A 23,089-nucleotide genomic window follows, 5' to 3' on the forward strand; every position below is an offset into this window, starting at 1 on the left:
CGAAAATATTGTAAAGCTGAATTAAATATAGATTTTGTTTCACATTCTAGCGGTGCTGATAATAATATTAATGAGAGAAGAGAAATTAGTGATAAGGTTTTTGCGGTAAATCGAGATCCTGTATCCTACCCCAAACTTAAGAATGCTTGATTGAAAAAATCTAAGGTTGGCACAATACAATAATGCTAGACATAAAAAGACTGACAGGCCTAAACATAAGAATAAACAAACCCAATTAAATGAAGCAAAAGGCAAAAACACTTAACTGTTCTGCAATAATAAAAATATACTTGTCACTGGTGTGATATGTCGATGATACTAATGTATTATTTAGAGAGACACATACTATCAGTGCCTCTTTAAATTTTGTGAAAGTCACGACGCGTTTTAAAGACCACATTGTTGCAAGAACAATACCATTTGAAGAACCAACACTGACCGAGTCTCGAGTAATTTGGGACGATTACACGATGCTGTTGGCATATCTATTCTATATTGGAAATAAAATCACAGTAATTTCACCGTATTGCGAGCCGTGTTTTGTGTAATAACACGTTGCTATTGTCTATTCGAGAAGGATGCATCTGCAAAAATTTTTTCACGTTAGAATTGTTTTAATTGACCTATCACATCAACTATTTCTTAATTCATTGATAATCTTATGATGGAACAACAAATTGTATCCAATATGTGAATATTGACTGGTGAAATATGCAGAAGGGCACATAGTTTAGAAGAAAGATAATTGCGCGCAAAACCTTTCGGCACAATAAAAGATTCATTAATGCTCATACCAAAATTAAAAACACACACTGTTTACATTAGAAAGTCAAGTGAAAGACCGTGCACAACCGATAGCATCAATAGATCATTAACGGAAAATGAGACAATATTGTCCGGCTGTTGCTATCATCCCGAGGCTATTAATCATTGGTGCGTTCGTACCAGCGTAAAACACTGAGATTCCATACTGTTACATCACGTATTTTGTTCTCAGCACACAAATATTTCATAAAAGCTCCTACCTACATTATTATAAAATGTATTTCTAGAAAGACGAAAGTTTTTAATGATTGTGTTCGTAGATTTATTCACATTAATGTTCACATACATTTAGGGCGCTTGTGCACTACAAGGAATTTTACTGTCCGGCATTCCGATTTTTTACGGTCCGGTGTGGCATGAAAAAACCGATGAATTGCTTGTGCACCTGTCCGTCTTTACTCGGATCAGTGCGGTACAGTTCAAGGAAGTTTGGCGGTATTATGCTATCATAAATGATTGTTTTTGCATTTTAAAAGAAACGAGTAAAAAATATAGAAGGTGAAATATTATATTATGTACTTCGTTATAATAAAAAGTAAAGTTCCGTAAGAGATTTAAAATGCGTGTTTCACTTATTTATTTTAATCGGTGACGAGGAGCTAAAGCTATTCCCACTTGAACTTTAACTTACCAACACTTACTTAGATAATAATTATAGGTCAATGCTTGGTCAATGTATATAAAATAACAATACCGACTTCACAAATCTCATTGCCAACTAAAAGAAAGTAAAACAAGAGCTTGCTTTCAATTGGCATATGCAGTAAAAACAGTAAAATCCAAGCAAGTGGGCATTCGAAAACAATTATACCTACAGCGACTCGTAGACACAAAAAACCATCCGGAATAGGGAAAAGTAAAATGTCGGACAGTAAAATTACGTATAGTGCACAAGCTAGTATATAGATTAATGGCGTGCCATACCGGACCGTAAAAAATCGGAATGCCGGACCGTAAAATTCCTTGTAGTGGACAAACGCCCTAACAGATGTATTTATAGCTACAGCCACTGTTAAAAATGTATAAATTAGATATATTTTAGCTTTTAATAAGATTCCTATCATCCTTTTGTGGCCTACTTACGCAGCAACATTTCTAGCATTGAGGAAATTTATGATAATATAAATTGTATAAAACTAATTCCCACAGACGACAGCAAAACTAGACCAAGAAACAGTTTATCTATTCTCTCACCGAATAGCTTCAACTTTTGATTAATACAACATAAAAATATCGATGAAAGGAACCGGTATAGTGATACAGCTATCAAAATTGGCAATGAATATGTTCATGAATAATTTTAAGACGGGTACGAGATTATAATATAGCATCGGAAAACGTTAATGCAAATTGATTCAAATCTCGTATCTTTAAAGTTATTAGCGAATATTTGTGGACTAGGAATTAAATACATTTTTCAATCATCAGTCTTCTTTAACATCGTTTTTAATTTATTTATTGGACATATTTCGTTGCTTATTTAATACTAGCTTTCCGCCCGCGGCTTCGCCCGTGTTTTCAGAGAAAAACCCGTTCCCGTAGGATTTCCGGGATAAAACCTATCCTATGTCCTTTCTCGGGTATCAAAATATATCTATACCAAATTTCATGCAAATTGGTTCAGTAGTTCAGGCGTGATTGAGTAACAGACAGACAGACAGAGTTACTTTCGCATTTATAATATTAGTATGGATTATGCATTCATGAACTTGTTTCATGAGCTAAAATATATAACGCTGTGAACGCAGAATAATTTGTTCCGTAATTTGCACACAATCTTACTAAGGACACGGTTAATTTATTACACCCTTTTAAATGTTATTTACATACACGTTTGGCTCAAAGACAGACAAGGCGTGTCGTTTTCTATACGTCAGCTCCTCTGATTGATGCACGGCATTGTATTGAAACGTCAATATTGCGATACAATCTGACAGTCGTTAGGGCAATTTCTTAAGCTACATCGCTGATTTACGTGGGGTCCGAATTAGATATGCAGTTATGCCGATCTGATACACTTTATCCCTTCAAGCTACCGCAATCAGAAAAAACAAATATGAATAGCAGTCTATTATAGCACACTTAACACATGCGCGAGATGAACGGCAGATAACGAAATGGTAGGTTGTAGACCTTTAAACGGAACAGACAAGCATTGATCAAGATATATATTTGAAGACGATAAGCTAATACAAATTCGTGATCCATCAATAAAAAACTTCGGAGGGTGTAAAAACGGTCGCAGGCGCATATACTTTCGAATAAAGGCTCGTTACGCGCGGAACCTCGGGTGATGGATGACCATAGACAACGGACGGTATTACAACAGCATTGCTCGGCAATTTTAATTTCAATTGAAAAGGGCGAAGGCTTAGATTCAGTCTCCGTGCTTTATGCTCAGGTCCGTCGAGTCCATCTGGCATTCTAGTGATTGACAAGTGCGGGTTGATAGTATCGCCTGTCATAAATAACACCGCCACCGCTAGTTAGTGCACATTCATCGGAACAAATATATCGCGCACTTAAGACGTGAAGGGTTCGTAAACTATGATCTATTGTTTGTGATATATGATAAAGAATTGGGTTTAGTGTTCGTTCGACATTTTTATTACCGCTACTGAAGTGTTTAAATCAAAGTTACGAACGTTCAGTAAATCTCGCTCGATAACGCGTTATCTTTGGTAATAAATTTTAAATATCATGCGCAATATTGAATGATGACAAATTAATAGCCATGCTTGAGGCGAATACGGATGTATCACAGCCCTGACTACATGCTTCCACCGTAAATAATGTTAAGTCTTGTCTAAAACGAATGTCGTGGAGTTGCTTTATGAACCCGAGTCTATTTAAACATTTCCTAGAAAATCCACTTCATTTATTTAATCAAACTAGTCTTGCATCGTTACAAGTTAAATAAATATGGCCGTGGCAGTAGAAAGTATCAGATGCATATCTAGTATGCATGCAGCAATTAATAATTATAAATGTATGTTACATATTATGCAAAATAAGTAATTAGAAGTCAGTTACTAGCCAGTTACATATTATATTTAAAGTAATGTAAGATATACCAGACAACTTGTTTTTCTTCTATATAATTATGGAATTGATGGAATAATAAATTCAATTATCAGAAAATTTTATATATCTTGCACCTTTGATATTTAAACCACATTATTATACACAGAAAGGGAACCTGTTACAACATTACAGTAAAGTACATTATCATCGAATCTCGAATCAATAAATCACCATTATTTCAAGACATTAGAAAATAAACGACATCGAAGCGACAACGACATATCGTGTCCACTAAATTTTACAACAAACGACAGCAATAAGGAACTCCGCCACATGCATCCATCTCACGTCAAATAGAGTAAGAACCATGCATCATATGTATACGAGCCGCCAATAAATCACATAACGCTATCGAAGCTATGATATTAAAGAGGCTATCGTAAAACATTTACATAATTCAGAACGAATGAGAGATAAATGGTGGATAAAAGGTAGAATATCGGACTGGCATAATTCATCGGAACGGCGCCGAGTGAAACGAATCGAAATAAGTAATTATAACGGCGATCGGAATCGATACGTATGAACTGTGAGCAAATATTATTTTTACATTCCGTGCACAGATGTGTTAGAATGTTAGATCGTGACCAAATGACCGGAACAGTTTCGAGACACTCGCGTGAGTGTAGCGTGTCTGTCATTTTCGTTGCGAGATTTGATATCGCGTTCCGTTACCCAACAACTTTGTCTCTTATGCCATTTATTATAATAGGAATAATATCATGAACATTATAAGATTTAAGTATAGCATTCGCTTGCTGTGTTTTAGGATTACAGTTAGACTTTTGCGTTGTATTTAACACGCCGCAATGGGAATATATTTGTGGTCCTTCAGTAAAATTTAAATAACAATATCAAAATATAACAAGCTTTCAAAATCTACATCACAATTGTATTCATCCCAGACTTAATATTGTAAATGTCAAGGACCTCAATTCAAATTCAAATGATCACTTTATTAAACCACTTGCACATCGCCATCGATGATACGTGGATAAAGGATGACATCAACTGATAACTGGAGCTAAGAGCAGAAAGAACAGATGTCTTTGCCGGATGTTACTCATACACGCACAAAACCATCGTTATGCGAGTGCGAATTAAGAGAGACGTATTTATAATTGAAGATTTCCTGCTGTGTGGACCGGTTAAATCAATACAATTTATGAACAATTACTGTTCGATATGATATGCATAATAATAGAGTGACCCACTTCCAAGCTGTTATTTTATATTGATTTGAAAACGATATCTACTTTACGACACTTCTGTATGTAATTGCCTCGTCAATAATAATGAATAATTGATATAAATAAACCCATTTTTTCCATCCAACTCGATTTATGCTAATAAGTACGATTGGCGGCTATGAAACCTATATTATTGTTTTCTTCCACTGTAAACATTATAGATAATTTTCATTTACGTAAAAGCTAGATCCATAAACACAACATGACGAATTAGACACAAGGATCTGGAAAAATCCTGAGATACCATCTCATACATCTAAATTTAAAGTCACCAACAAGGGGACGAAAATTATCCTAACAGGATAAAGCACAAGCTAAATGAAAGAATGCAACAAAGGGCACATAAAGATCACAAATCAGTATCACATTAAGTGGGCGAATGGATAGATGAAAGCACCAGATGGGCACATGTGTAGTCACGTTATACCTATTAAAGGGACTAGTGGTGGAATACAACCCGCTTACCAAGTGATAATGAACGAGCTTAATTAAAAACGTGTTAATTTATTGTATGCTGCTATTAATTAATTTGCTGTTTAACACGAACGTATTCGGACTGAAGTGGCTGGGCTGTAAAATTGTATAATCGCTGATAATCACGCAGCATCGGAGGCATATTATGCAATTTTTGAATTTAACCACACGAATAGACCGAAGGATCAAGGAATGTACCCGCATGATATTATGTTTCTTATGTAATAGTAAACATATTTTTTTTCATCGCAAACCTAACTCTGCATTATGAAGATCATATTCATTATCTTACTCTCAGAATTTAAACACGCTTTGACTGCATAAATTAGAAAATAGACAAGACCATTTAGAAATTATTAACCAGCACAAATGAACTGCCAACTGAATATAGAAATAACTTACAATTGTGGCCAAAATGTAGTTTGCTAATTATTCATTCTGTCTTACTAAATTTGTTGTCTAATAAGCCTAAGTGTATGTGATAGGCCTATTGCTATTGAGTCATGAGGATAAGAGTTTAAGGTAAAAGCGAATTTGAGTCAATAGATTTAAGATCTAGTTTAAAGTAGTGTACCCCAATTCGCACATTATCACGCCGGCTAGATCATCATATCTCATTAAGGAGTCACCCGCGTGGGCGCCACGGGGCACCCAATGTCTTCTAATTTACTGCTCTCGATTCAACTTCATATGCAACAGTATGTTTATTGTTGTTTGACAAAATTGTATGATGATTCCAAAATAAAACTTCTTCCTGCATATTTTTAAACACACTTTATGGATTTAATAATTTTGTAAATGATTTTATTTAACTTCTTGCAGATGACCTAGACTTCAAATATTGAGCGGAAAGGGTGCAATTACGCTTTTTTATAAAATTATTGTAAAGTGATAATACAGAAGAATATTTTCTTTTAAACATTTTTAAGACGAACATTCATTATTTTAATTTAGCAAAAATTCAAAAAATATACAGTACTGTATTACGTAAATTCGCCATTCGAATTTTCTATTATGAAAACTTTCTTATTTTCTACGCACTTTTTCGTCACTACAATAATGAGCAGTTCCAAAAACTCTTAATTACCTTTGCTCTACGCACCATCTTATTATCCTCAAACGAAAAACAGTGTACTATACTTTCTAGCAGACGCTAGATCAGTTATTTTAATGAAAGTAGCGTATTTTATAGACACGAAAGCTTAATTGCGTAAAACCCGAATCTCTAAACATAATGTGCCGTTATTCGTATAAAAATAAGATAAACACGCGAGCAGCATGCGGATTCGTAATTCGGTTGTCGCCGGGTCATTGTTAATGAACAATGCTTTATTCTCGCGGTGTTCGCATAGTTTCCACAGCTCTATCATTTGGGACATCGCGATTCTCACTTTTAGGAGTCACCGTTTAACCGGCAGTGGTGTATTTTCTGGATCGTACTCCGTTTCGGCCGCTTTTTAACCGACTTCCAAAAAGGATACTAAAGATAACGTTTCATGTATAGGTATTTTTAGCTTCTTGATAATTTTAAATTTTAATAAGGGATCTTTTGAACAGGGAATATGCCGATAAAGTCTTTGTTTTATATCTTCATTTATTCACCTTTGCAGTGTCATGTGATAATATTATAGTTATCAATTGTAAACATTAGATTTTTTTTATGTTTTTCTTATCATAGGTATTATGTTTTTAAATTGTATGGAACTTATTAGCAGTTGGGCTGTGTCAATTATTTTAACTACGTGTTATTTTTGTATGTACAAACGTATGTGGACAAAAATATAAAAGATAGGTAAAGATTCTGGTAACAACTAAGAACGGACCAGACTCATTATATTTTGTCATAAAGATAGCATGCGAAAATTATGACATTGTCTAACGACTATAAAAGGAACAACGGCATAATTATAAGCTACCGACCGCGGAGCTAGTTAGCTATAAATTATAATATCTTATTATATATTACTTTGAGAATTCTGAAGAATATTATAAGAACGAAAAGCCATATTATTTTAAATTAATAATCCTGGTAAAACACATTATTGAAACTGAAAGTTTTTGCGCGTGCGCGGATACTTTTATGACATAACCGCCTACTTTGCGGCAACAAGTTGAAAACTTTTTGCTTCGAGTATCGAAGTTTACATTAAATATTGAATTAAAAAATACAGATAATATTTAATAATTTAAAATAGTAAACCAAACAAACTTACATATTCCGTTCCGGTAGCAGCAATAAATGTCAATAGCAACTAAAACAGCTATGGTTCATTATTCACTAAAGTCAACAGTCAACAGTCAACACACGACACTTTAAAAACACCAGTGCAACAACACGACCACCGCCCACGGTGTCTGAACGAGGAATGGTCTCTTGATGGCGAGGACGGAGGAACCCAAAGACAAGAGGGTGAAAGGTGCGCGGGGGGGCTAATCTTGTGGGCGGGGCCTCGCAGGTGTATCAAGAATATATTCAAGATATTGGAACACGCCTCACTGTCACGTGTTATGCAAAATATTGTCCAATTCATACGCTGTTAATTGTTATTCGGCGCGCCATTAATTTTACGTTTTGACGGTTCAAATTTATAGCTGAGCGCCGATGATGGCCGATAAGCCCCATATGACAGGCTAATCAAGTTATATGAGCGTCTCTCATCTGCTTATCTTGATGCGGGGTGTAAGTGCTTAGCATAATGACAAAAATATAACAGACGAATCGTAAAAACTATGGCTTCGTAGATAACGTATCGCGTTTTTTGTTTATAACCGACTTTATTGCTTTTGAAGATTTCTTATTTTTATATACCGACAGTGATATTATGTTTACACAATTGCATATATTCGGTTCGTCATGTGATATCTTATCTCGAGGTACATTATAATTGAGAAGTAATAATTTCCAAAGCTCCACATTCCCTTATCGGCAATAACGTGGTGTGGAATGTTTATAAACATTGAAAATAATACTTGTAGTTGTATCCTGTTATTTTATCGTGGTGTATTTTAAGAGAAGAGCTAGGTAATTATAATTACATTTGCAGCTGATAGTGCTGGTCTAGCGATGCTAAAAACAATTTAATTAATATCTTCAGTTGTTTACTTTATAATAGTAACATTTAACTACTTCATGCTATAAATAATAAACAAATAATCTCTTGTTTTTACCTACGATTTTGTTGTTTTCCATAGTTTTGTTCGTTCCTATTTCTATTCCTATACAAAGAGTATGTACATCGTCCGCCTTCATAGGTATATCATTGTACTCGAGCTCTACAAAAGACGTTATAGGTACATTAAGACGAATCCTTCCAAGTTCCAAACAATAACACTTCAAGTCTGAAATGATTAGCTGCTTGAGGAATGTCCGTCGTGTGGCTATAAATCCACAATTCGTGTTGCCGGAGAGGCGTTATTAAGATGTCAACAAGAGTAATGCACCGGCTGATATTCAACGAAATATTACGTGCAGTTTCGTTCTGTAGCTAGTTACAGTTTTTAACGCTTTTATTAGCTAGGTCTGTGTATTATTAATTTTTATGTAACCCGATTTTTAGACTCGATTTTGACTCGCTTCAAACGGACAGATTTAAGTCAAACTTTACTAAATAAACTTATAAAAGTAACACTTAAGAAAGATCAGTGACAATGCAAAAATTTCATGAGTTTAAGCGTGTTTTCCTGTTTTGTTAAAGTATATTAATTTTTATCTCTTAAGGATAAATTGAGTGGCGGTTGTTATCTATACGTAAGTTTTAACTAAACTGTGACGATATTCACGCCGTCAAGTTTCGCTTTAATAGGACAAAAAATTATCTGTATTTTTTGTGTAGTTGATTACTGAGCGTCAGCTCTCGCTTCAAGGAGGAAGATATTGAACACGTTTGAAAACCGCAGATAAGATAACTTTCACTTCAACATTGATTTACTATCACGCCAATTTGTTGTATAAATTTTTACTGAGAACTGAGATCACACTCAAGATTCCACTTATTTGATATCAATCTGGGTTTGTTCTAATTTTATCTTTTAGACTAGATCGGCACTATGCATATTGTCAAATGTAGGTATGTAAACTAGCCCGGTGTTACTTCCAAAAGCAGGATATAATTGATGCACAATCGCAAACCACTAGCCCAACAAGGTAATCTTTACAATAACATCCATATTACATAAGTCACACCACGAGTTCCGAACACAATTCCAACGTAATTTATCAACGCTATAGTCGATGGCATCATAATTTATTCTTAAAATTTCGCCCGAAGCTATTGGACAAGAAACGCAACACGCGTTTATGTGTTAATTACTTAATTAAGATATTTCGATATATCTCCACGTGACACATAAACTTTGAATCACTCTCGCTGATAATGCGTTATCGAAGTCTTATTATAACGTCCGGTTCATTTGTTCTAATATATCAATAAACGAATTCTTGATTAGGTTTTTACTTCATTGAGTAATTTTGTTTCTTCCATTCATTTCATATGATATACAGAAACAAATACAATTAAAGAACTCCTTACATAACCATTTGCAGTGAAATAACTTTTCACTCGAAGATGCAATTTCTTAGATATAAGTTGAAAACGAAATACAAGAATCTAAGTAGCAATTAAAACAAGTGCAGTTAAAATTGGACACACTTTGACAAAAATTAGGTCACAATTGTACCAAGAAGTCTATAAATTTCACACACATTTCTTCCAACATAATATACCATACTAACCACATATAGTTCTGTGATACTCACAATCAACTACACCACTAATCAAATTTACCTTACAACGATACAAACCTCACGAAATCTGTCCTGCATCTTAATAACACGGATCCCTCCGATCGTGACGCGTCCCAAAAGCGGCTAACATTTAGTTTCTATGACACATTAGATAAATGAGATTAACTCGACGACATTTCTCATTAGAGGCGGTATTTAGCAAAATCAGTTTCGCGTTGTACTTAAACCAGAACGTATGAAAGGTTGTGTGTAAACATCGTGAAAGGTTGCATGTTTGATCCGACGATCTGACGACGTAAATTGGAGATAACGCTCGCTGGATTTATGCGATGTCAAAACTATTTATATATTAATTAATTGCTTGGGATTTGTACTTCTATTGAATAGAGGAAGAGATGGAATAAGTGCTTTTAGATTGGTCTGATCACAATTGCCTCCAGGTATACAATTAAGAATGCACTGTTCAAAACCTAAAATTGACATAATATCTATGTCGTCCTGTTGAAAATCGATATTTATGTCCTGATTAATGCAGAATAACACAACCTATAGGTAATAGAATCGATATTCAGAGTACCCCATAAATACATGACAGACTTAGGTACAGTTATCGTCTACAATATGACTGTATATTTCATAGCAATGTCTTTACATTTATTACCACCGGATATCACCATAATAGCGACCTTAAAATATTGATTCTATCACGCCGCAGCTACCAGGCAAGGCACACATAACCGACCCGAACATAAATTGAATACAACAATAATTCAAAAGGTAGACTGAGCTAGCTTTCTATTGCACACGGGAGTGATATCATGCGACGTCGTTTATAATTCAACAACAATAAACAGATAGTTAATTGCGATGCTGTCACGGGCGCAGTATATGGTAATGAGGCGCAGGGATCCCGGCTGCACGGCCAATATCTCTAGACGGTGAAAGGTAAGGCGCGGTGTAGGTGACGAGCGGAAAGCTAGAACACGGCGCGGGCTAGAACCTAATCATGCCAAATCCTTGAGCCCTGATACGTTGACAACCATTAGCTTAGTGGGAGTTTACCCCAGTAAAAATTTTGTAACTAAAGAAAAATACGTCGTGCGTGTGCCTATGTAATTAATTAGAGTAATGAGCCTACTCAATTACGCAGTATCCTTCACTACCTAGTACTTACCTACCAGTACACGTTCTTTACTCTCTTATATATTCTGTTTAATATCTAAGAATACCTATGTTGATAGTCCTATTGCGGATTCCTTTTCAATAACTAGCGTGGGCAGAATTGGTCCACTCCCACGGAGAATGAGAGTTTATTAGATTATTAGTTAACATCTATTTTCCATTTATTAAATGACTATCACTTACTGATTTGATTTGAGAAAAAGTTCCGACCAGACCCTTTATTTTATCTGAACTTTTTTAAAACACCATTTCAATTAAAAAATAATAATTCTCACACATTAATTGCACTGCTTAGAGTACATTCGGATAGTGTCCATGGCATAGCATAGTAACATCTGCAATAATCTAAATTAAATAATGGGTGGAATTTTAATGGATATCAAAAACGAGGGACAAATACTTTAAGAAACATAAGCTTTTAAAATTTATTCGCAGAATTTTCAACGCAGGTGTCCATTTGTAGACATTGCTTTATAGTTTATAATTACCAGGTATTAAAATTAAATTATCTGCGTACAAATTAATATTCAAATGCATTACATTGGTTACATAAAATGAAGTTAGACGCGATAATTACTATTGACGACTTAAAAGCTTAGTTTTACGATTGTGAACATGTCCTTAAACACAGACAAAGATTTGTTTATTTATGTATATTGCTTTGAAAACTTTTTAGACCAAATCAAATTCTAGTAGAATTCAATTTATACAACTCAAAGAGAGTATCACTTGACACATACGTAATACAATATCATAACTGTTATCTACCATATATTATTCTGATATTAGCTACACTGTCATATAGAAACTCCCTGTTCCTACATTTCCTATATCCAAATCCAAACAGACCTTCACCAAAAGCAACATCGCCCATACACCACACCACGGTATTTGCTTAGCCCATAGCCCGTGTCTGCGATAGGCACTACATGCGCTTTCAGCTACGCCCCACAATCTGAGTTGACACCAATAGCTTTTATCACCACCAATCTCGTCTGTGAAAGTCCGAGTCGCACGCGATACGACGGATTTGGGCATTAATCTCCTGTTAGTGGGATTTCGTTTAATAAGGCGCTTGACGCTGGTGGTGTACGCGACTTTTTAGGTAAAGCAATTAATGCTTAATGAGGTGGTAAATTTTCCTAACGGGCTGCTGTTTGCTTTAATCTACGAAAAAATTAATAATATCTATTAGGTCTATATCCCTATAGACCCAGAAGAAATTGAGAATATACCAATAATAATTGCATTTGATTTCGACAGACATGGTATTGGAGGAAATTTTGAGCTGTGCTAGTTTATATACGCGAACATAAAACGTGAAAATTTCTTGCTGAAATTCAAGAGCATGCTTTTACAGTTGGCATCTATACAAGAATTCAATAAACACTCTAATCAAACAGAATATTTGATCTCCCTGAGAAATATAAAGAGCACACCGTAATAGTAAAAGTTCCAACCAACTGATCAAGCCACACTTTAATATCAAGTATCTAAATTGCGAGAAAGAGCACCACGATTTACCCGCTTGTTAGATATAATACCAACATTTATTTAATCCAGCCGTCAAATGCAATTACACTATTAATTCTGACGTAAAGCTTGGCCAATAACATAAACCTAAATCGGCATCGATTCCATCTTTCAAAATCTCAGTCCGGTCACGTACAATTCGAATCTATACTAATATTATAAAGCTGGAGAGTTTGTTTGTTTGTTTGTTTGAACGCGTTAATCTCAGGAACTACGGTCCGATTTGAAAAATTCTTTCAGTGTTAGATAGCCCATTCATCGAGGAAGGCTATACATCATCACACTAAGATCAACAGGAACGGAGCCACGCGGGTGAAACTGCGGAGCGCATCTAGTCTAATGTATGTAAGTAATGGATGTATGGATGTATGGATGTATGGATGTATGGATGTATGGATGTTTGTTACTCTTTCACGTAAAAACTACTGAACCGATTACAATGAAATTTAGCACACATATAGAGGGTAACTTGGATTAACACATAGGATAGTTTTTATACCGGAAATCCCACGGGAACGGGAACTATGCCGGTTTTTCTTTGACTGCGCAGGCGAAGCCGCGGGCGGAAAGCTAGTTTTATATAAAGCTCTAACTATAAAGCGATGCATGCGATTTACTAATAATCCACATAAATAACTGGGTATTTGGCACGGCAATGCTTAGAGCGCTGTAATGATGCAGAAATAGAGTTTACGGTCTAATTAAGCGAACACTTGCCGGGGCTATACCATTGTAAATGTCATTTCGCACTTGCGGAAAGTGCTGTTCAATTCCCACGAGGCGACATCACTATTCACTGGCCATTATTTTAATTACATAACCGTTTGATAGAATCGTTTTTGAAGAAATCTAGTTATACAAAACTGTTTTTGAAATACAACATAAACATGTCGTTTATAATGATTATCTCAAAATATAGGTTATGTTTAGGCTACAAATAGGATATAAAATCGAATTATTTGAATTTATTTCAAACTAGCGGTCCGCCCCGGCTTCGCCCGTGGTACATAATTACGTTTTCTCTACATAAGAACCATCCTCGTACTTCAAGGAATATAATAAAAAAAGAATTATCGAAATCGGTTCAGCCGTTCTCGAGTTATGCGCTTACCAACACATTTTGCGATTCATTTTTATATATAAGATTATGTTTAGGCTACAAATAGGATATAAAATCGAATTATTTGAATTTATTTCAAACTAGCGGTCCGCCCCGGCTTCGCCCGTGGTACATAATTACGTTTTCTCTACATAAGAACCATCCTCGTACTTCAAGGAATATAATAAAAAAAGAATTATCGAAATCGGTTCAGCCGTTCTCGAGTTATGCGCTTACCAACACATTTTGCGATTCATTTTTATATATAAGAAGATAGTACGGAATAAGTAGAAGTAAAAACTAAAACTGTGTTACAAGAAGAAGTTAACGATTTATTTGGATTTGAGGTTTCTAAAACTTGCGTTAATATTCATACTATGAAAAGTTCAATTAAATCTCCCATCGCCAACGTCATAAAACACAACCGCAATAATACATTAAATTACTTGTTAATGTTACGATTTCCTCCAATAAACAAAGCAATAAAAGACCTCCAGCTATAGAGATGAGCATTGGCAGTAAAATAAAGGGATTGCATGAGTTAGTGTATACACTAGTCACATTTATTTACTTTCGCATCAAGCGCCGCGGGGCTACTAAGCTGCACCTACATATAAACCTATATAAGTAATAGTAGATATATGCGAGCTAACTGCACACGTAAGAATGTGGAAATCAAGTGCCTAAGTAATATAAATTCGAGCCTATAAAGTACCATATTAATATTGTTGCTACTTGCTGTTGGCTCATGAGTTGAAGCTTAGAAGTGAAAGAGATAATTTCACCGAAGGGACATGTAATATGGAAGTTCTGCGGACAATTTATGGAGTTGAATAATATGAGGAATGTATATTTGAAGAAATTGTTACGCTTCCTAGTCTTAATATGAATGGATAAGTTTATAAAAGACAGAAAGCAACTTTAAGTAACTAACATTTCTTAATTGTAGAGAAAACCAATAATACAATTGCTTTTATAACATGGAATAATTTGGAATGGCATTCGCGTCCACGTATTTGCTTTGCTGAAACGAAATTCTTGTTCAAGAACATTAAATAGAACACTATCGATTAGTCTGATCTTATACAACCTACACTCACAAAAAATCGTAAAGTAATTATTGCACTAATTAACAAAAGAAGATAGGTTAATGGGCTACAACCTGCGTGTAGCATATAAATTTCAAAAGGGACTTCCATTGCATAATTTAAATTAGTCGTGGTCTAGTAGAGCCTGCAACGAGTAGCCATGTAGTGCACGATAAGCGCGTGCAAAATAATTCGTACCTGCGATCAGTTACACAGCCTCGAGGCTGCAATTCCTGAAACAACGGCCCAGTGGAATCCTGATAAACTGGGATTTACGTTACCCACTCCGCCGCCGCCATATCAATAACATAAATACTACTAACTGATTTGAGACCTGAGAACTCGAGTGTGTTGATATGTTAATGAAGAAGTAAGATGTGGCTGGACGATACGGTCATTATTTAATACGCGGACACTAACGCTAATAGAGCAACAAAACATTGCTTTATCTTACAAAGAAAACATATTAATTAGCATAGCTGCAAATAACTGCAAACTTTCTCTGGTCGACACCTTTTGGATGAACATAAATTGACGCTATCGCAGAGTACTCTGAATATTCATTGCCCTCATAAATTTCGTCAAAACATTCAACAGAGCATTGACAATTTACAAGAAACACAGATAGGAATCCACGATAGATAAGCATAAAAGCAAAAGGTCGTTAATAGATAGATTTGCAATACATATTTCAGACCGATGAGCGCAATATCTTAAGCGTAGACAATAAAAGCCAAGCGCATCGAGACAAATGTTATTGAAGTTTTCAATGCAAATTATCTCGCAATGTGCAAAACAGAACGGCGTCCAATTTCACGGCCACTAAATAAAATTAACATCGCACTGACAAAATAACAAAGCGATCTTAATAATTCGCGCGCAACGAGCGACGACTCTCTCGAGAGGGCATTAATCATACGGCACCTATGAGCACGTTGTGTTGCCGTTTAATAAAATATGAGCGTCGAAATCAATTTAGTTAATATGCAATAATTGGCAACACCATCCATGGCCTAGATCTGGCACCGTGTAATCTGACGTGCTGGCCACGGACAATTCGCTATAGCGAAAATTCGCGCGGCGCGACTGGCGGCGCGTCTTGCGAATGAATCAAATGTATGGAAATGTACTGGGCATGCCACGCGCAGCGGCGACCAGCGAGACGACCGGCGAATTTCCCCGAGCGAATCGCGCGGCACGACTAGCGATCGAAACAAATGTATGAGTTATTACGGCGCAGGCCACGGAGTCGAGCGGCAGACGCGGCGACTACTCCCGGAGCGAACTTAATTTAAAATAGTTTGTTTTTTTTTCGCGAAAATGGAGACGGAAGCTTTTATTGCAGAAATTCTAGCTAGACCAGCTATTTGGAAGTCTAGCCACCCGCAACATAATTTTTCATCATGCCTATATTTTTCATATTTTTGGTGGAATTCTCCGTCTGTAACACGATTTCTATTTTATTCGTGTACTCCACTATATCTTCCAAACATTAAATCTTGAGCAAAAAAGCTGCTACTCTCCAAACAACGTCGAGCTAACTTTGATAAAGCTATCTCGTCTCCTCGTCTACACTGGTCGCGGCGGCGAACGCATTTGCCCGTGGCGTGTTTACCGCGCCGCGCGAATTGCCGCGCCGCCGGTCGCGCCGTCGGTCGCGCCGCCGGTGTCCGTGGCCAAGCTGTCAAAAGGGCGAAACAGCGATAACTACCAATTTGAGGAGCAGAAAATTCATGCTCTATTCCAATGTTAGTAATAAGCGAGACGCTTTATTCTAAAGATGATAGTGTAATTTATAACATGCAGTTGAGGTAATATTAAATTGTTTTCGCTATTTTATTAATATTACAGAAAATGTATAGGGAAGAACTTAGATTTAAATCGTTTTTTAGAGCTATATCTAATGATTATATATTTAATCAAGAAAATACCATTAATATATGGGGAATTTCACGCCAAGCGGACACAGATTTCAGGGTCAGGTTTCAGATTTCGGTTATATTTTAGTATGTTACACCTGTATATATCCTCGGTATGTATACGAAAAATTTTTGCATTTAGAAGCTTAGTTTTCAAAATACAGGTCTTTGAAGATGTCAGTAAGCGCGAGGTATGGGGGACTTTGAATGTAATTATCAGTTCAAGAAAAGTAATTTTTAAATAAATTGATGACTGAATAATATACCCCATGAAATAAACTTTTTATGCTCATATTTCGAATTTCGAATTTATATTAAAATTCCTTAGAAAAATAAAAAAATATTTTTCTTTGTCATTTTTTACAAACTTTGCGTATTTTTAATTTTTTTAAAGATCATTAAATAAATAGCTTATATTATGCTTAAACTTCATGCAAAGTTCTAGAGTGGTCATCGCAGAAGTTTAGAAGCTACATGTATTATAATGTCGAAGCGCGGCAATATCCCCATACTAGCGCCTAGCGCGTCGCACTGCAATATTCATAGAAACGGGGACAAAAAATAAATTCTAGAAATTTGAATTAAATGAAGTGTCAACAGATAGATCTTTAAAAATTGATTAGAGATTTATGAATAAGGGTGCACTCACACACATCAGTCACCGTCAAGTCACCGATGACTGATCGGTGACGGTTTGTGTACGTATCCACAAACACCAGTCACCGTCATGTTGTCCGTCAGTCACGTCGCCGGTTTGACTGAATCATTGAACACATACATCAGGTTAGTCAGTGATTAGACGTGTGTCACGCTAGAGAACATGTAGCAATTGACGGTAGCACGACGCTGACTGAACTGAGACGTGACGGCACCGGGTGAGTGGGGATAAAAGTATGGTACATGTATGGAAAGATTATTTGACGTGCCTGACCGGGGACGTCACTGATAGATTTCGTGCCGGCGACTGTCGTGTGGGAACAGAGTCATACTAGAACTATTGATACATATTTTTTTTTAATCCTGTCCGGTGACGTGCCGTGACGGTGACTGATGTGTGTGAGTGCACCCTAAGTTTTATGCTAAAATAAATAATTGACGAGATATACGTATTCAAAGTCGTAAAAATGTCATATTACTTTACTGAATATTTTTTTTTTAAGAAAACTAAAGTAATATTTTCTTGCTTGTTATTTACCACTATAAAATCTTATTAAAACCTGAAACGGTGTTATTAACTAACTATAATGAGATAAATACTGCAGTACGGTGCGCTAACCAACTAAGCGCTAGTATGGGGATATTGCCGCGCTTCGACATTATAATACATGTAGATTCTAAAGTCCTGCGATGACCACTCTAGAACTTTGCATGAAGTTTAAACATAATATAAGCTATTTATTTAATAATCTTTAAAAAAATTAAAAATACGCAAAGTTTGTAAAAAATGACAAAGAAAAATATTTTTTTATTTTTCTAAGGAATTTTAATATAAATTCGAAATTCGAAATATGAGCATAAAAAGTTTATTTCATGGGGTATATTATTCAGTCATCAATTTATTTAAAAATTACTTTTCTTGAACTGATAATTATATTCAAAGTCCCCCATACCTCGCGCTTACTGACATCTTCAAAGACCTGTATTTTGAAAACTAAGCTTCTAAATGCAAAAATTTTTCGTATACATACCGAGGATATATACAGGTGTAACATACTAAAATATAACCGAAATCTGAAACCTGACCCTGAAATCTGTGTCCGCTTGGCGTGAAATGCCCCATATAAGTCATTGGTGCATTTAAAAAAATACTAATTATGTCCAATTAATTCATTATTTATCAAATCAAATTCAATAATTTATGTCATGAAAGCAGCAACAAGCAGCTACGTATCTTTTAAATTGTGGAATCAAATTATGATCCTATGTCGAACCATTCGCTATGTATACATAATCATCAAATCTTACATGCATACGGATCCTTTGCCAATATGTGCAAAATTCACAAAACCAAGTGGCAATTATTGTCAAACAGGGCACGGTCCGTCCCGGTCGACGCGGACGCTTCGATAAAATAAATTCAAAGTAAATGGCAATAACATAACGGGAGGTGTGCACGGATAAGCCGGCGCAGGCACCTTGAGGATCGTTAGGACGCCGCGAGATGATCGATAATAATGGTAATTTCACCCCTACACGTGTACGATCGCGATCCTACACCCGCCCTATTAGTACGTGCGAAACTCGCTCGGGACGGCTCGAAGGATCGACGCTCCGCGCTAGTTATGTCCACCACGATCTGGTGCTATTTGGTTTGAGGAGAAAAAAAAATTACAATTGCAGTCCAGCGACCGGCAAGTCTCATCGAACAGTCTCAAACTATTGTTTGCTGATTAACGAGCTGGTAACATAATGATTTTTCCTGCACACACATTCATTAGAAATAAATTGTTATTAGAAAGGAATTTTATATGATAAACTACCATACATTTTATGTGGATGAGTTGCTATAATAATGTCGTCCCAAAAATATGAGTTTAGTCGCTTAACTTAACTATGTACTGTGTTATATTTCTTCTATATTCTGAAAATATCTGAAATTTCAATTCAAGAGTGTCAAAAGTTATAGACTGAATACAGCCTAGCAACACATCAAATAGCTAACAAACAAACAAGCACCCGAACCACAAATCCATCTCGTTACAATAGAAACACGTCCGAGCTCCAAATCGACAAACTCGCGCGCGTGATATAGCGAGCAGAGGGCAGACATTGAGCGGCAGAGACGCGTGTATTTATGTGACGGCCAGCCACCCGGGCGTCGCATACTGGCAACACAATATCACAATACGGGCATAGATTTATGCTCGGGCGCATCGCGTTCTCGCACACGGAAATCCCGTAGTTATTTACCGTTTGGAAGTTAAGTGCGGCAGATTTATCGGCGGTGTGGTCGCGCTTGGCGACGATCTTGTTTCCCCGCCAGTTTGAAATATACGAAGCCCATTATGATCTGAGCCTCACCAGCTCTCTGGAAAGCGTGTTAGCATAATTGTGGTGCAGATGCTGGAGATTATTCTTAGATCTGCTGCGTTCGCTGTTGGTATAACAACAAAAGAATATGAATAAGGAGATCAGATTTGGACAAAGGACAAATTAAGATGCTTAAGGTTTGTTAGCTTTTTTAACAAAACCTTTTATATTTCAAAATGGTACGCAAAATATATTGACATAATTTTAATCAAACTTTTTCAAATTTTGTCAGAACACATCAGGTAACATCTAGTACAAATTCGACTATATATTACGTGTGGCAACCCTATTACGTGCGCTGTTATAATGGCGTGTGAAATTATACGCGGTCATTTGTCAAGAGGCGCTACACAACGGTGATTAATTTCATTAGGCCGTTCTTAATCAAACGCGAATGTGATACCTCGTATATTGAGTGCTAAGTAATAGTTTACTCGTATAGATTGTTTTCGTTGCAAATTGAAAATAGCGATCAATAATCGTTTTGTAAATTATTATAGGTAACAGCCAAGTTGGCCAGTTTTGTTGAAGCAAAAATTATATCAATATTATATATAAAAGACAAAATTAAATAAACAAAAATTATCACATATGGATGACAGAATGTTCACGATTTTGAAACAAATGTAGTAGCAACCCTAAACCATCGAGAAAATATCTTCTATTTCGTGCTTTACTTTCATAAGCACAAGAAAAGAACACAACCCCGTCACCCACCATCTCATAAGCTGAGCTCATAGATCAACCTAGTGTAGTCACAGTTATAGTATTATATTATCTATGGTCATAGGCCATAGCGTAGTACTCGGGCTCAATTGTCGAGATTGGCATAATGACACCTGCCCCGGCACCACGCAGCTAACATATGACGACATTAGTGCGACACGCTTGACGCATATTCAATTATATCTGTTTACGCGTGTAAAATATGAGAATTGTGTGCATGAAAAGACATAGAAGCGGGGAAACAGCTCAATCGATGAATGAGATACCGTTTTATGTAATCAGTAACTTTGGAAATTTTGGCAAAATAGGGTAAAAAGTCGTATATCAGTCACTAATGTGTATAGTGCGTAAATATTTTAGTAAGTACTTGGTACTTGAGGCTCCATTTATACCTCCATACTTCGTGCATAAAAAATAAGGGTTCAGAATAGAAAAACTATGACTTTTTACTAAACTACTACTACTTTACTAAATAAATATTATTTGGATAATGACGTAAGTTACCATGGATCATGGCGTCCTATTTAACTATCTATTCCTTCATCCGTTTACCTTTTATCTATAAAGGCCTTCTATCCCAGATTCAACGCACCCATCAAAAGACCACAAGGAAGATTGGATACGGTGATAGATGATGGTTTTCATTTATCCGCAGAAGTTGGAAGGGTTCGAGAAAACAATCAAACAAGATACATCCCTCCAATAGCCCAATCAGCTGGAACAAATTGCTATCATTTATCTTAACCAAGCGCTGGGCCTCTGGGAACATCATTTTTTAAATAGAATTGCAGTTTGGACCTAAACACAGTCGTGCTAGTTTTGATCATGATTCATACAAAAACATGTATTAGATTAGAATAGATATTGATAAATGATAACATTGAATGATGCAAAAAATGTGAAAAAAGTTCAACTTGTTTTGAAGAACATAACGTTATGAAGCCAAGATATAAAATGATACATTCACAGGATACATTCTTGTTTTTTTGTGATATATGTACTAAAAATATTATACTTTCTGGATTGAATAATAAAGATTACACTAATACAACAAGTGGATTTGTGTTCTTATACGACATGATGATCGTACTTTAAACTTGCACGATTGCAATAAAATTATTTTCCTCATCAAACGGACACGAAGCGTAGGCGTTATAGACAACGGAATATCCAAACGTCTGAACATTTATAAATCCAGAAAGGATAAAAGTATTAAAATCTAAAATCAATAAACAATCTTGATTAACACGTTCGAACGTATTAGCTAAATTAATTATATGTCTTATTTACATAAAACGATGTATTGACCAATCTATCGTCATAAATTTCTGTAGCCGTCTCAAGTATGTTGACAAAATAATATAGTGGATGTCGTCAGCCCTCCTAGAGATAATAATTAATTAACAACTGATACTGATTAGACCTCCCAGGAATAATTATAATTGATTTTTATCTGCTGTCGTTGGCCGTTATGTTTATTATTAAGTAGGTATATGAAGTAGAATATAAAGTAAAACAGTTCGAGTTCGAGTTCATTTCATTTCAGGACAGAGAAGTACGTACCTATAAGATGTGCTGGAAAATAAAGATGACGATGTTGTAAATGTTATAGATATATACTTAATTATACTATCTGTCTATTTTATGTCATGAATAAGTCAAGATAAGCTACACTACATACTTCTTACAGAAAATGGCGCTAACCCAGCAAAAACTTTGCAATCTCATTACTGGCAGTTATAGATAACCGAACTATAGATATACATGATTATAAGCAATTACTTAAATCCATAAGCAAAAGCCTAAAGCCATCAATAATTGAGCAATCCATTTGTAAAACTTAAAGTTCTGACCGCGCTAAGACTTTCGGACCCAATTAATAAAGATCATTAATAATTATAACCGAACCCATAACTCTGTAAGCTTAAGACGTGATAATAATTTATAAGGTGTTAACGTTTAATTCGATGGCGCTGTATAATTAATTTGTTAAACGAGATTTGTTGGCGCCAAGGTGAAGTTATAAATTAGTTGCGAGTTTCCTTAAAAGGATGGCGCTTGGTTGTAGTTAATTATCCATTACGGTCTCTAATGAATTTTATTAATTACCTGTGACTGGTGAGATTTATTAATAT

General features: G+C 35.7%; 1 protein-coding gene across 3 annotated transcripts in view; it reads right to left on the reverse strand.

Moving 5' to 3' along the window:
• Ntan1 (N-terminal amidohydrolase 1) overlaps nucleotides 1-23,089 on the reverse strand; it is a 79,608-nt gene that overhangs the window by 31,165 nt on the left and 25,354 nt on the right. The window contains exon 1 of one of the 3 annotated variants that reach the window (XM_089701846.1): nucleotides 7,847-8,012. The exons of the other annotated variants lie outside the window; for them this stretch is intronic. The gene's annotated coding sequence lies outside the window, so the exon portion shown is untranslated. Of the gene's footprint in view, nucleotides 1-7,846; nucleotides 8,013-23,089 lie in introns of those variants that run through there. 3 annotated transcript variants of the gene reach the window in all.

This window comes from Colias philodice, chromosome 12 (genome assembly GCF_061535455.1).
Source record: "Colias philodice isolate Cphi_HAF_F1 chromosome 12, ilColPhil1 Martin Lab GWU primary, whole genome shotgun sequence".
Classification (NCBI taxonomy): Eukaryota; Metazoa; Arthropoda; class Insecta; order Lepidoptera; family Pieridae; genus Colias; species Colias philodice.